Raw genomic sequence first — 16821 nt, 5'->3', positions numbered from 1 at the left:
TTTGCTTTCAGCCTCACTAACAGGGAGGGGACAGGCTGTCCTGGTGGCAGCACATGGAACCCCGGGACAGACAGCCAGCTGGAGCCCCTTAAGAGAATGGATTCTGCTACAGCAGGGGGTGCTGGTATGTGTTACACCCCAGGGGCCACATAAACAGACTGAGCTATCTCCGACCTGCTTTCTTCGGTGCCATTCCTAAAAGGATGAAAATCAGGCTTTACCTCATCCCCGAAGCCTCCCTCTTGAAACCCCTGCCAGAAAGTAATTTGTTCCCACTAAAAGTGGGGCACAAACCTTTACTAATAAATGCTTTGAAAACCTTATTTGTTTTACAAATGAACAAATGTTTGCCAATTAAGAAACATAACTTGGACAAAATCCTATCTATTTTATTGCAATGATTTATTCATGGAAAATTTAAGTTAAACACTAATCTGAGATCTCAAAGTGATCCCATATCACATTTGAGTAGCCCATCCAGTCCTGTTTTTTTTTCCCTTTGTCTTATGGTGCCTGTGGATTTGCGTTCCCAGGTTTAGATTCAGAGAGGATCGTAGAGAAGTGGCTGGAGCAAAACATGAAGAAACAACTACGCACCGGGGCAATCTACTCACACATTTCTGTAATCGCCCCTTAATGAGAGACAACATGGGGGATTAAAAACAGGATAGAATTTCCTCAAATAATGGCATATGTCAGAATACATTTATGGTATCATTCTATTTACCAGTGGGTGTATTGTTATGTTATATTTGGCATCTTAAATAGCTAAAACACGACATACATCATATTATAAATATAACATAACAATACACCCACTGGTAATTAGCACAATACCTTCAGCTAGAAGGTGATTTATTTCCTGTCTCCTTCTTAAATTTGCTGTTATAAAGTTTGACATTGTAGCTGTCTGTAATTTGAGTTCATGGTTAGGGGATGATATTTTCATATCATCCTCGCACAAAATAATATTCAAATACATCATACAGCCAAAGGGCTTGGTGTAAAGCATCACTTGTAAACTTGCCCCTTCAAGTGAATTTTTTCATTATTACATTTTTGTTGCAAGCATATAGTAGTGACCGCATGTAGGGCCAGTTTCCGCTAGTTTTGTTTATTCTTTGTTTGTGGCATATGCTTGCATTAAAAAAAAAAGGAAAAAATAGCCATTGCACCAGTCTGCCAAGGCCAGACCTATTGCTACTGCCAATGCTTGTTCCTGACTTGCATGACATTAATAAGCACCAGGGGACACAATCTACATGTGCCTAATTTTCTTTCATTGCGTTGGGTGCACATTTTATAAGGGGTGCCCAGCGCAATGAAGTATAATGCGACGATTTTTGATGAATGCGCAGCCCTCAGGGCAGCCGTGAACTTGCGCTGCCCTGGGGGCTGCATATTTATGTGAAAAACGGAGCAGCTGCTCTTAAGCCACTCCATGTTTTCACAGTGCAAGTGGCACAGTGACTACACCCGCCTGCAAAGGGATGTCTGGGGGTTCCGTAGCCCCCTTCCCCCCTCCAGAGGGCTGCTCTCACTGACAGTGCGCCACGCTTTAGGTGGCACACTGTCAGTGCGCCTCCTGAGAGCTTCTTTGCTTCTGCGCCCGCGTCTGTAATACGACGCAGGTGCAGAGGCAAAGAGATTCCCTCATATGCATGGCACAGCATATCAATACAGTATGGGAGATAGGCGCAGATGCATCAAGCTAGAATCCGCTCGCAAAGGGGCAGATTCTCAGAATCTGCCCCTTTGCGACTGGTATTTTTGCATTTGGGATGCATCATCCCAAATGCAAACATTTCAATTTAAGAAATCGCAAAATTGCGATTACTTAAATTGCTATTGCATTTAAGGAAACTCAAATTGAGATTTCAAAATTCAATGCATTAAAGTTAAAAAATTTGCGATTTTGCTAATAGGGGGCGCAAATTACCATGAATTTGAACTTCATGTTAATTTGCAAAAACTTTGAAAAATGCACTAAAGTGCATTTTTCAAAGTTCCATTTTACACACAGACATGCCATGCCCTTAGGGCATGTGTGTGTGAAAAATGTACCCATATGCAGATTTCAGGGGTGCAACAGGGTGTCCTTTTGACATCCTGGCACCCTTGAAATTGCAATCTCAATTTGCGATTCTCTTATTGAGAATCGCAAATTGAGATTGTCTTCCAATTCATGGGGAGGTATTCCTTAATTGGGACCCGCAATTTGCGAGTCGCAATTAAGGAATTTTAAGAAATCGCTATTTTTTAAGTGAGTTCTTCATGCATGGCATTTTGCTATTCCTTAATAGCGAATCCTTATTTTTCGCTAATAAGGAATCGCAAAATTGATGCTTGATGCATCTGGGAAATAGTCATCTAAACCACAACCGAGCTAAAACAGCAAAATAAGCATAGTAATTTATTTGAATATAGCATAGCAGCCAAGGTTTCAGAGTGCTTATGTGTGACATTTTCACTATCTCTGTAATTATGAAATATTCAACAACACTTTCTCGCTAATAACAATTAGCACTTTTGGGAGGGACAACATGGCGGCCGGCTAGGTAGCGGGTCGCGGATGTCCGGAGCAGTGGTGATGTTGGTGTGAGTTAATGGTCAGCTTTGCGGTTCCAGAACGGTGCGTACTTACTTGGGAGTACCGGAGCGCGGTCCGGATTTCAAAACGAGCTACCGGGCAATTTTGGAGGCCGTTTGTCGGCCGCTGGCTGGAATTCCGCAGCGGATGGCGGAGACCTCGGCTGTGCAGGCTGCCGAGAGTGAGGGGGCGGAGTCGCGTGAATCACCGGCTGGGAGCTGGGAGAGAGCGGCTCAAGGCATCGGCAGAGGACGCCGAATACTAGCGAAAATTGGGACGCCGACGAGTGGAGGCAGAGGACGAGGAGAGGAAGATCTAACTACCTCCCCCCCTGCTCCCCCGCTGGTGAAAAATACTGTCGATCAGGAGTCTGAATCAGAACAAGTAAGCAAAGGGGTGGAAGTAAAGGGAAAAACGAGATATCTACTAAGGAGTAACAAACTTGAGGACTTAAACAAAGTAGATAAGAGTGAATGTGCTTTGGGGAAACCTAATTTATTACAGCTGCAAAGAGGCACTAAAAAGGGTGCGGTAAAAGTAGTTGAAGAAGTTACTTCTTATAAATCTAAGGACTCCCCTTCGAGAAAAGAAAGAAAAAAGAGACAAAAAAGGGCTGGTCTCAATCTTTTAACAACCCCCTCGCTTAATTCATATTTTAAGCCAGTTCCAAAAATTTTGGTTTTGAAACCAAATTCTATATCTCAAGTACAAAACATTGGTGAGTCGGCTGACCCCTCACTTGGGCCCATAGAAGAAGAACAGGATTGGCCTACTCTTTCGACACCAAACCCCTTTCAGGCACTTGCAGCTGAGATGGATTTAGAAAAAGAGGAAATTCTTAGTTTGGATGCAGAGGCATCTATTGAGGAGGGGTTTCACTCCCCATTACCAGACTTATCAGGAGAAAGTTTATCCGCCATTCCAGATGAATTGATGGAAAAGGATAAGAGAGATATGAGAGATGATATATCCAAAATGCCAGGTGATACAATAAATAGCGGAAAAATGCTGATCTCCGCAGAAGAATCTGGAATAGGACAGCAAGAGAATTCAGCAGCGTTAGATCTGTCTGTTGTGGCTTTGCTAAAGAAACTGGAACAGGATATTCATCTAGGATTCGAAGCCTCCAAAAGAAATCAGGAACGCATAAGTGCTACATGTACATTACATAAGATAAAATTGATAAATTAAGCACGCGCACAGGGGAGATGGAATCAGAGATGAAAGTTGTACAAGGAAGAGTTTTGGATAATCGCAAGGAAATTGAGAAGTTAATTTCCAGAGACAGAGAGATGGACGAAAGGGTAGAGAGGCTGGAAAATATGCAAAGGCGCAATAACTTAAAAATTCTTAAAGTACCTGAAGGTAAGGAGGGTTCGGATATAAAGAGTTTTGTAGTACAGCTATTAAAGAAGGAATTGCCGATAGTTGAGACAGAGGAAATGTTGATGCGAGATATTCAGCGAGTACATCGTGACCCCTTTAGGTTGAATCCAAATCGCTCTAAACCAAGAAAAATTCTGATTAACTTTTTGACATATTCACTAAAAGAAAAGATTTTGACAGCTGCTCTTAAGAAAAAAACTATCATGGTAGATGGAACTGTAGTGGATATTAGGTCAGACTTGTCCCCTGTTACAGCAAATAGGCAGTGGGAATTAGGAAAACGATTGATACCTTTAAGAGAAATAGGGGCTACTGCCCAGTTGAAATTTCCTGCTTTTCTGAAAGTTATGTGGCAAAACAAGATGTATACTTTCCGCACAGTTGAAGATGTAGACGCCTTTCTGGATAGCTCTCAGGATGGACAAGAGTAGATCACTGACCATGTATAGATAAATAATAGAAAGAGACATCACCACTGCAACATCCACTGGCCTAGGCCATGGGAGTTTTGGTTGGGTTTTCCGGGGAGGGAAGAGGGGGGGGGGCAGGAAAAGTAGGTTGTGGGGTTAAGGGAGGGGTAGGGGTAGGGGGGTTGGGAGGGGGTGGGTTAAGGGAGAAAATAAGAAAAAATATTCCTCAGGAGCTACCGTACCGTCAAACAAGTAGAAGGGAAACATGGGTAGCGCACTATGAGCGGGACTACTAACAAGGAGCTAAGGTTCCTTGCATGGAATGTGAATGGCCTCCGGGTTAAAACGAGGAGATTATCAATTTTGAAATATTTAGAAGATTCTCCTGCCCAGGTGATTATTATACAAGAGACCCATTTAACAGAAAATGAAAGTAAGGAGATTTTTGGCACTCAAAAGTGGATTGCTAATGCTATTTTTACATCTCAAGATCTGGCTACGAAAGGGGTGGCTATTTTGATTAGGAAAGGAGCAGACATAGTAGTTGAAAATAAATCAGTTGATAGAAGAGGAAGATGGGTGATCATTAAGATAAGATTGGCTGGGGAAGCTCTAGTTATAGTTGGTTATTATGGCCTGAATGTTGACGATCCTACAATATTAGATACAATTGAAGTGGAGTTGTTGGAATTCTCGGGCAAAATAATTATGGTTGGAGATTTTAATACAGTATTAGATCGTAAGCTGGATAGAACTGGGAATGACAGGGCAATAGTAAATAGTAAAATGACAGCAAAGTTAAGGTCAGTTATGGCACAACAAGGGTTATGTGATATTTGGAGAATGAAAGCTGCACAACAGACAGGATTCACTTTTTATAATAAAAAATATAAGCATAGTTCACGGATAGATTTTTTTTTGGTTGACACTAGGTTGAAAGAACGGGTCACGAAAGTGGAACATATAGGGGCACATCTATCAGACCATTCAGCTGTGAGTTTAAATCTAAGTCTGGAAACAGAGGAAGTGAGTTCTGTCTGGAGATTAGATCGAACTATTTTAGCAGATGAAGAATTTCTAGAAGCTTTAAAGGATGAGGTACTAGTCTTCTTAGATGTGAATGTTGGGTCAGCTAAGGAGGATATAGTATGGGAAACTTGTAAAGCGTTTATGAGAGGGAGACTGGGAGCTCAGGGGGCCAAGAAGCGGAGACTGTATTATGGCTTGGTTACTAGTGGAAAAAGAAATTCGAAGATGCGAAAGCAGTCTAACTGCTCAGGGAGGTAATATCTCAGAAGAGACAGTTAAGAAGAAACTTTTAGATTTAAAAATACAACTTACGGCAGTACTTGCTCAAAGAGTTAGAGAAAGATGGGAAGCTAGTCAGTTGGCACATTTTTCATATGGAGAAGGATGTGGCAAGTTACTAGCGTGGAAATCCAAGAAAGACTTCATAGGTAATCAAATTAAAGAGATTAAGAAGGCGGATACAGGTGAAGTCATAACAGAGAGGAAACAAATTGTAGAAGCATTTCATGACTATTTTGTGAATGTGTATACAGAGGATCTTTGTCCAAGTAAAGTAGAGATAGAAAGCTGGCTACCCTCAGTGAAACCACTCTCAGAGGATGATATGCGGGAGCTAAATAAGGACATTACTTTAGATGAGGTGATGAAAGTGATTAAGGAGAGTAAAAGAGGGAAAGCCCCTGGACCAGATGGCCTCCCAGGGGAAGTATATAAAGTGTTAGGAGACACAATTGCTCCCACATTATGTCACTTATATAATACAATTTTTAGAGGGGAGGTAATAATACCAAGCTCATGGAACGAGGCAACTATTACTTTAATACTCAAACCAGGGAAATCACCAAGGAGTTTGGATGCTTATAGACCTATCTCACTTTTAAATTGTGACTATAAATTCTTCTCAAAAATTCTAGCTGACAGACTCGGTAAAATCATTCATAAATTGATCCACGAAGACCAAAGGGGTTTTATCAAGACGAGATATCTAAAAGAACTAACATACTCACTGATAGGAATGATAGACATAGCCTCCAATTATGAGTACCCCTTGGCAGTGATCGCGTTAGACGCTGCCAAGGCTTTTGATCGAGTTAACTTTACATATCTAAAAACACTCTTGCAATTCCTCAACTTAGGTGATAAATTCACGCAATCTCTTTTTGCTCTGTATGGTTCACCAACATCGCGTGTGTTGGTTAATGGGACTCTCACACACCCTATCAAAGTAATGCGGGGCACCAGACAAGGGTGCCCTTTATCTGCCTTGCTTTTTAATCTGTATATAGAGCCTCTTGCCTGCAAAATTAGAGCTTCAGAAGAGATACCCCCTTTTGTTGTGATGGACTGGTCAAAGAAACTTGGATTATATGCAGATGATATTATTGTTTATTCTTCAAACCTGTTGTGTTCTTTGAAAAATTTAGTTAATATAACAAAGGAATTCGGGAAGATTTCTGGTTATCAGTTAAATCAAGACAAGACCGAAATAATGGCCTGGAATCTTAACACAGGGGGGGTAAAAACCACAGCAGAAATGAGATATCTCGGGGTTAGGATTACACAAAAAATTGAAGATCTATCAAAAACTAATTTTGATAGGGTTAAAAAAGAAGTTGTTGATACTTTAAAAGGATGGATGAATCTACCACTTTCAATATATGGACGATCTAATCTTATAAAAATGGTGATAGTACCGAAAATTACTTTTTTGTTTGAGACTATCCCGCGGCTTTTTAAAAAGGAATGGCTGATTAAGTTACAGAGCACGATAACATCGTTTATTTGGGCGTCAAAGGGCTCTCGGATTTCATGGAAGAAAATAAGGAGGAGAATCAATAAAGGAGGGTTGGCGGCCCCTGACATACAAATTTACGCATGGGCTTTCTGCTTAAAAAATTGCAGGATGTTGTTGGGTACCCTACTTAATTCTCCGATCGGCGAAATGTTTGGAATATTGCTGAAAAGGTCTGGATATCATGTTTTTGGTTTTTTGTATAAGTTTGCGGATCCTAAATTCTTTAAAAAGGTGAGACTTAAGACTTTGAGAGACTTGGCTGAGATATGGCATAAAATTTGAAAAGTATTAAAACTGCCTTATTTTAGCTATATGGCTCCAATATGGGAGTCTCCTGGTGCTCCAGATTGGACAAAAGACGCGCTAGCACTACACCTGAAAAAGGAACCTTCTCTGCAAAGGTGGAAAGATTTGTTTCAAGATGGCAAACTTACAACATGGGGTTTTTGCCAGCAAATGTGGGGTCCGGTTTTTTCAAAATATAAATATTTACAGATTCAAAGTTGGGCAAATGACTTGGGAACAGAGATTGGAATTGAAAATGACTTTGAGTTAAAGCTGGAGACAGGGATCTTTAAGAAGGAAGTGGCCTTTTGGTATTGGCAGATTCTAGAAATGGAAGATGGACCATTCGTTTTGCCAGAGACCCTGTGGATGGACAGCTTGCAAAGGATCGCGACAGAAAACCAATGGCAAGTAACTATGTCTATGCTATACAGTATTGTTAAACCTGCAAACCTAAGGCGAAACCTTTTATTTACCATCCACAGGGCATATTGGTCTCCGTATAGACTTTCTAAATTCAAAGATGGCGGAATTGTTGGGTGTCCAAAATGTAAAGCCCCAAATGTGGATGATTTGCATATGTTTGTGTCCTGTCCAAAAATTACGCAATTCTGGATGGATGTAAGTAACTCTCTTTCCAAATCTCTGAACCAACGCATTGAGGTAAGCCCTGAATTAGGTATTACGGGGAGATATGATTTGGAAAACAGATGAATGAATAACAATGTTAGACTTATTTTTTATGCTATGTTGCTAGCACGTCAAGAGATATGTAAACTATGGGTCTCACCGCTTAGTCTTAGTTTAATGGATTGGATTTTAGCTATGAGGTATATGGCTAAGCTTGATATTTTAGACCAGTCTAAGAGAAATAGAGGATTTTGGATACCCTTCTTGTTATGTTTTGGTTGAATAATATTTGTGTTGAAGTCCGATGATTAAGCCCGTGCCTATCTCGCTAGAATATGGTGTTTCAGGACGAATAATAGAGATGGAGGAGGACACACTTGTTGAGTCAGGTGGCCAAGAGGGATAGTTCAGAGAAAGGCCAGACTCAAAAATAGGTGATGTCCACGCCCCATTACTCTAAACCAGCCTAAGAGATAAAAAGCCCAGGGATGGACTAAGATAGAAGTTATGGGTGGCGAGGTGGCAAATGAGGATAAAATTGTAAAGAATAAAAAAAACACTTTCTCGCTAATAGTATAACGTTGCCTACACTGAGTAGTAGCATGGCACAGCCCACAGTCTAGATGGAACACCTGTTACCGGGCAGGAAGGCAGAGAAACAATAAATTACCTGCAGATTCCCTGCCTTAACCAGCCTGCACCTCTCTGGCTAGCTCATCAGATCAGGATCAATTGAGTCTGTCCAGGCTCTCTGCCACGTGGGACCCGGCCGACTACAGGATGGGAGAGGGGCCACAGAGAGGATCTTCTCCCTGAGCAGTTCTCCAATTAGGCCCCTCTTTTACTGCAGTTTAGACTGAACCCGTTTTCGGCACATATTTAGAAGCTTTGTTTTGCAGCTTGACATCCACATCTGTTTGATACTATGGTTTGAGCATGGCGTGGTTGTTTACATTAATTAGGAGGGCGTGGTTTTGTCCTTTGGCCTTCTAATTTCTGAACTTAGTTTGGCTTACAGGGATAGCAGGATATTTCCATGTCATAATATATTGAGAATCCTATACCTCCAGTTGTACACTATCGCCATCTTGTGGTGTTTGAAAAACAGCACCTGGAGCTCAGCTTTTAGGCTTTCTGCCCCAGCAAAGCAAGAAACTAGCACTATCACACTGCAGGACACAGTACTTTTGCATGACAATCTCAGGCATTGCGGTAATGCGGGGAAATTACAGGAAATGCTTTATTCTAACACAAGATGCGTGGCACTTGGCAGGGCAGAGTATCTGAAACTATTAACAGACGGCAATATAAGTTACCTCTCACGGCTTGACCTAGATAGACAGCTATCAATCTATTTGATGAGTTTCACTTCTTTAACTCCTCCACTGAGGACTTAGTTGTAGTCGACATTAAGGCAACACCTTTTCTACAAGCTTTGCCATCACTGTTTTGCTCATCAAATCTTTAATACATTTGGTGTTATACTTACAATAATGTCAGTTAGAAAAAATTGTAAAGATAAGGCTGTGTAACACTGGAAATTATCAAATACAAATAGCAATACAGAGATAGACAAAAGACTAGAAAGATGACCATACAGAAAAGCAGCATTGCACAGGTGTAGAGACTTATTCAAAACATAAAAAGTAAACCTCGGGGAAAAGACCCAAGATTAACAAACCCCTTTTTGCGAAATTACAGAATTCCAGGTGGTTACGTTCGGAAAACTACGATTTTTATAGATTTCGGATGTCAACCTTAATCCTTCAAATGGGTTACAGTGCAATTTGTACTTTTGTGTAATCACACTTTTTTCTTCACATTCTTAGGAGAAACCTATCAAAAATACACTGATGACACATGTGAATGCTCTCTTCTTTCAGCAGCCTGGAAACAGACTTACTTCTGCCTTTTGCAGGAGTATTTGTTTTATATATTTTACTGGGATGAGGGACATTGGAGTATTTGTTTTATATATTTTACTGGGATGAGGGACATTTTAGAACATATTTGTGATAATTTTGGTGTAGCAGGAGTGACACCACCACAGTGCAGGACTCCTTGTTTCTAGGTACATCAATCTCCCACAATACTACATTTTAGTGAGAGGACTATGAGAGTGGGTGTTCTCTCTCTCATGGGTTACACTCAATAAAGGCTGGGTTGCAGTCCTGGTTTTTTATCACGTGGCTACTACCAATGTTTACTGTGAATTCCAGTTCTTCATATGTCTGATGAAAAAAAAGCAACAATATATGTTCAAAAACTGATCGCCCTAGACCACGCAATTACTTACAAGTGGAGGCCAGAATTAATAAGAACCATGTATTCTAGTTCCATGGTTTCCATCATACTCATTACACAACTGGGATCTTAGTGGTTTTGATGGTGAGACTCAGAGACTACTCTCACCAAAGAAAGGATATGGAACCTACCCAGGATTTTGATGCAGAGTTCACAGCTCGCATATGTTGGCAAAGTGGTAAAGCCAGGATTAAATGATAAGTGCCATTACTAAAACTTTCACACTGTACCACGTGTAGCGAAGGTGTGATGCTTGTGTCTGCCCACCTCAGTGAATTGCACGCCTTGTTGGGGAGTCATTGGCAAGGATTCTTTTTAGAAAAGTTGCTATCTTTTTATTTTTCATTTTAAGATTTTATTATTAGATTCAAAATTTAGAAAGAGACAACACAGTGCCAAAACTACACTTCTAACATTGCAAAAACATAACAGCATAATTGAGTCCATAGACAGAGACACACGTCTGATGAAGAACCAACAGCGAACCCTGTGTTGGTCTGCACCACTCCCATCCGTTAACATGGTTGTCATCTCATTGTCCCTACGTGCCGTCACCCAAGTATCTCTCCCACCTTGTTTCAAAGTTCCTGCTCTCTGCGCTCCATCCACTGGCCCCATACTTTGACAAATTTCTTCGGACACCCTCGTGCCTGGCACACCACTCATTCCACCATCATGCACCAGTCCATATTCTGCGCCCATTGAGTTACGCTCGGTACAGTATCCGACCCCCATGCCGGAACGATGTCCCTCCTGGCTACCATCAGTGCAACATTACTAAACAGGAGCGAGTATATAACAGTTGTTCACCCCAAATACTCAGGCATACCAGCTGCTCAGAGAGGACCACCGGACCTCCCACCACTTGCTCCATATACCCCTGAATCTTAAGCCAGTAAGGTCTAAACTTCGGACACTCCCACAGCATATGCACCAGCGTTCGCGTCTTACCGCATCCTCTCAGGAGTTTGTCATCAGGGATCCTGCATGTGGCATGGAGCTGTGTCCGTCTAAACAGTCTCTATCTGTTTCTAAGCAAGTCTTAAGTTTACAGATAAGAGACTAAAAGCATAAGCATACTATTTCTTTCCATTTTGATAATCAAGTTACTTCCTTTGCACATTTGACTCATAATAGCAAGCAGAGAAGGCTTACACCAAGGTGCAGTCAAGGGATAGCAACTCATATACAGCATAACATATTATTGTCAAATCTATGTCTGTTCTAGAGATTAGGTTATTCATTTACAAGACAGTATGGAATGAAACCCTCAAAATAACTCTAGGACTCACTTTTCACTCCCCTATGCCTGCATTACAAACCCCCTCATTCCTGACCCATGAGGCTTCAATGGCCCTCGGTCACACCATAGACCATACCTTTTGGCCGATAGCAAAATGTCTGTGAGTACCCATGGTTTAGACAAATGTCCTGCATCCATCAAACACTAAATAACCTCTAGTAATGCCCAGAATAAACCAATTAGTAAAGTAAAAGGGCAAGACATTAGGCATGGTCTCCTGTCAACAACAAGAGATGTGGCAGCAATGCAGGTAGGTGTCTTATTTCCACTGCCCCTTGGTTCATTAATTCTCTCATCAGCCCCTACACCCCCAGCCGCTCCTTCCGCTCTTCCAACCAATCCGTCCTTAATATTCCCCGATTTCGAAAGTCTAGAACTGGTGGTACCAGATTTTCAGTACTCGCTCCTCGTTTCTGGAACAGTCTTCCGATATCTATTAGGTCCATCTCAGTTTATTCACAATTTCGCAAGGCACTTAAAACTTTCCTTTTCTCCCAAGCGTTCTCCTGCTAACCCCTTCATGGCTACCGTCTGAGCTCCTCAGTCCTAACCTCAGCGCCAGGAAGCCGCTAGGTCACAGTGCGCTCTAACAAGAACTTTTAAACTTCAAACTTCCAGAGTGATGCCTCTACCTTCTAATGGTTTACAAAGTAAAAGCATGGGCGATCCTGGAATATGGTGAAAAGCTTTAATTTTTGGAGACTGCAAGGGCACCAAAGCCTGCTAAAAAGTGGAACTAAAGGAGATTTATAAACATCTGAAAGGGAGATTTAGCCTAGAGGGTAGCTGTCATTTAAGTAGGGCTCCTGGTTTGCTGGTATTAATTATTTAACATTTCCGCCAGTGTTTATCCATATTCACGTTTTGGCCATCTTCTTGGTATTTATCCATATTTCTTTTGTGTTTTAAGAATAAATAGAGTTGTAAAATGGTGTATTTACACATTTATTTTACTCTTAGACATGAACTCATGCATGGATGCCTGCACATTTTAGCAAATTATGCAGCCACATATAACAAAACACCACACCCAGAGGTACATATTAGCATTATACTACAAGTATATATTAACATATACCTGTATTTAAAGAAATCTCATCTGTTTTTGTAACTCCCCATGTTGTTTACCTGCTTAGGTTTTGCCTGGAATTCATGAAAGACAGCATGGAAAGTCTCTCACAAGAAACACAATTTTCCGGAATGTCACGCTTTTAAAGGTAAATACATACAGAAAACACATTGTTCTTTATGTGTAAAAATCAACAAAAACGGAAAACTGGGAGCCTTAAATATAAGTGCATTGACACTGGTACCTATGGCTGGGACTGGCCTGTGACATCCCAGTTATGGCTGGCTTTTACTACCCAAAGGGGAGGCTGGTAGGACACATTTCTTTGCTTACATTAGGGCCGGGCACCCTTACCAGGCCACTGTCTTCAGTCCATTGAGAAGCAGGTAGAGCATCTTGTAGAAGCTGTGGGTGGTGGACTCTTTGGTAAAGGTCACCGGTAGCAAGGGCGGAACCAGAAATGAGGTGGTGACTGTTCTGTGACGATGCACAGAGCACAGGGGAGCAGATGGGCGGTGGGGAGCAGTGAGAAGGGTGTTTGGTGATACTGTCTGCTGTAGTTTGTTCTTCAGGCAAGAAACAGAATAACGTACTTGTCTCATTCAAGCCTCGATTCGTCGTTGCAACACTGTGATAATGACCAAGTGTAGGTGGTAATGTTGCCTGCTCTCACAAACGGTGGGCTAATGGAGTACTGTAATGTACTGCCTTTATATAGTGCTTCCCAGCGCTGATGAGGCGCTAAAGAGCTGTCGAAGGGTAGCGTATGCACAGTCGGTCCCATTTATTAGCGAACACCTGTGTCTCTAAAGAACATAAACAACCTTAATTAAATATTTTGAGCAGATATAAATTGCTATTTAAAAGTTTATGTTGTGTGTGTGTGCACTCTTTTATTGTGCCCAGTACTCTCAGGAAAATGAACATAAGCTTGACTCGCTTCCTCTCAGGGCTTCACGTTGAAGTCCTTGAACCGACTTGGCATAAGGCGTCATTATGAGCCGGCAGCTGCGCGTGCAGCGTTGGCGCGCGCTTTCAGCTAGGCTGGATCCTAGACCTGCAGCAAGGCAGACTCTGCACTAATGGCACACATATTATTAGATTTTCTGCCTGGCTACATATGCCTGTCAACTGGGAAAAAATAGATCCTGTTCAGAAGCCCCAGCTTCAGGCATCCTTCCACTGTTCTTTCAGGCAAAAGGATTATGCAGTGGAATTTACCAGCAAAGGGAGATCTAAACATTCAGGAAGGGTAGAAATGGGTAGCAGCTGCTATGGGTGCCTGCTATTTAATACCAACGGCACTGTCCTTATTACGTCATAAAGTCAATGGGTGGGCCAGGAAGTAAACAGGACCGTGAGAGCGCTGGTCTTTCTGTAGTTTCTACTCTCCCCTTAAACCACCGGCAGCAAATAGAAGGACGTTGAGTGGTTAGAGGTGGGTCAGGGTGTCAACTGTATGATGCCGCCGGGTGTCTATGGGTGTCATATAATTTCCGTTACCCTATGCATTTTATTGAATCCACTGCTGCGATAGGGTGGTGCCTGCTTTTTTTTTAAAATGGGGGATGTACTTAATGGCAGTGTTAAAAATGCAATCAATTTACTCTAGGGTCCCAAAAATATAAGGGGTATAACTATCATAAGTGCAGCACGTGCAATTCACTGGGGCCAGAGGGGTGAGGGACCCACTGCTTTCCAATTAATGTTTTCTTTTGACTACAGCGGGTGAGCAGGGTTCCTCATTTTCTTGTTTGCATTAGGGCCTGGGCCCCATTACTGCACTAGTGACAGAAAGGCGCTGCAGACACAAGGGCAGAGTCAGTGTTAGTCCGCCCATGTTCCTTCCATTACATATGCATTATCTTTACAAACTGTCTTCAAACAATCTGACAAGACGGAGACATGTGACGGTAAAGTTGCACAGTGTGCTTTAATAGTCACAGCTCCCATTTTAATGTCGATTGTAGGTGTTAATACCTGCTTCAAAGAACTATGTGCATTCAGCATGCCACAAGGTATAATAATAGTGAGCTATCCCAAGTGGTACTTGCACCACAGCCCTGTGTGTAATCTGTGATCACAGATTTGAACCATTTTAAAACATGGCGGAGAGGTAATGTGCCAACTTAGGATCATAGATTCATGTAGCAATGAAGCGCTGTACACGTGCGGTACACAGTAAGAAGTTTATTCTGTAAGAGGAGTGAAGAAAGGAATTAAATCCAGGCAATACAGTAGGAATCGTGCGATACCCGCGCGATGCACACTTACCACTACAAGGAGCTAGCTTAAACAACCACCATTACAGAGGGTGCACAGTCAACCAACCGTCGCCACAGAATCCCACTCCCCGGAATCCTCACACAACATTCCTAGTGAGGATTCCACAAAAACAAGTAGAACACTACACTTCATATGCTGGTAAAAGAGTTAAAAGGGACCATGTGTTTGTTGCACAGGCCATTCAGTAACACGTCTGATCCCAGGTAAAATAGTTTACTGCATTATGTTATGTTATGTTAAGTCCACTTGTAGCGCGCACGGCTACTCGAGAGTGTCCCGTCGCGATGCCTGAGAGGGTACAAGAGGAAATTAACAAACAAAGAAGTGAGTCTTAAGCTTCTTTTTGAAGATGGCAGGATTCTGGATGGACCTTAGGGAAAGGGGGAGGGCATTCCAGGCAACACTGGCCTTCACCGTGAAGGAACTGCCACCTATCCTCTGAAACCTAAAGCGAGGCACCCGGGCAAGGCAGTGAGTCGCAGAACGGAAGGCACGAGCCAGGGAATAAGAGGAAAACCGCTTCTGAAGATAGAGAGGCCCCTGGCCATGGACAGCAAGGTGGGCCAACACTAAAGATTTAAACCTTAAGCACCCACTGCACAAAGCTGCCTGCAACCTTGCATTGGCAAGGGGTAGCTTTGAATCCACACAGTCCTACTCAATACTGATTTCTCCTAAAGCTGATTAAAAGGAGACCAAAGGGGTGTGTAGTAATTACCACCAATCATTAAGTGTCATAGACTCTTCAGTTTGTATAGTCTGCTATATACTGGGTTATTAGGAGTGTAACTACACTGAACAACTTACATAAGGAGCTTGAGAAAGAAAAACACTTTTTCCAGTGGTCTCTTGGTCAATTTGTGAAGTAATACGAAAATTGTCTCTCAGTTTCGCTTGATGGGTTGCTGAGTAGAAAGGGAAGGGGTGATCACTTCTGCGGCTCTTGCTGCTATGGTTCCTGGTGCCATCACACTGCACCAGGACACACTCATAAGGAATCACAGGAACCAGGCCCTGGCTCGTGAGTAAGTAACGGGACAGGAAACCTCCTGGTCCCGTCTCCATTCCACTAGTGCTTATGGGTGGAAGACGATTGACAGGTCTTGGACATCATCAAAGAGTCAAACCTGAATTTTACTGGGGGGCAACATTTCATGGCCCTGGAGTCAACAATGCCATGGAGAGTTCATGTAAATGGCTGCTGATCAGGCATCCACCCTCTCTGATGCACACACATACTTGTTTAGAGATCGGAGGTAATACTAAGAGGAATTCTGCAGAGTGGTATTTTTATTAGCACAAGTGGAATAAACTATGACATCACAGCATTAACAGACTAGTCAATCCACTTGAAAAAAATCCAGTAGAACATACAATGACAGACGCTTCTCTCATACAAATATGTGTAGCATTTTTTCTTTACGTGGTAAGCGGCACCCGGGTACTGGTCTTGGGAGTGGGTTTTATGTTGCGGGGCAAGGTTTTTCTTTTGCCACCTTTTCCGTTGTTATATAATTGAATGTGTAGACATGCGAACTGCAGCACCTCGAGGCGAATTGTCATTAAAAGAGAAGGCGCACAGGAGTTATTTGTGAAGGGCTCTCCTAGTTTGGGGTATTTTATTTATGGCTAGTATTCATGGTCAGCAAAGGTGCTGCCTTTTTCAGCTACGGAGCACATAAGGGTTTGCAGAGAAAGCTTAAGATCCACTGGTGGCATGTTTTCAATTAAGGA

General features: G+C 42.2%; 1 protein-coding gene across 4 annotated transcripts in view; it reads right to left on the bottom strand.

The window, feature by feature from the left end:
- Window positions 1–16821, bottom strand: part of ATXN1 (ataxin 1) — a 1146771-nt gene that overhangs the window by 98988 nt on the left and 1030962 nt on the right. The gene's annotated exons all lie outside the window — the stretch shown is intronic.

Source organism: Lissotriton vulgaris, chromosome 4_1 (genome assembly GCF_964263255.1).
Source record: "Lissotriton vulgaris chromosome 4_1, aLisVul1.2, whole genome shotgun sequence".
Lineage (NCBI taxonomy): Eukaryota > Metazoa > Chordata > Amphibia > Caudata > Salamandridae > Lissotriton > Lissotriton vulgaris.
The sequence above is the reverse complement of the archived record's forward strand: the minus strand, read 5'-3'. Positions and strand labels throughout refer to the sequence as shown.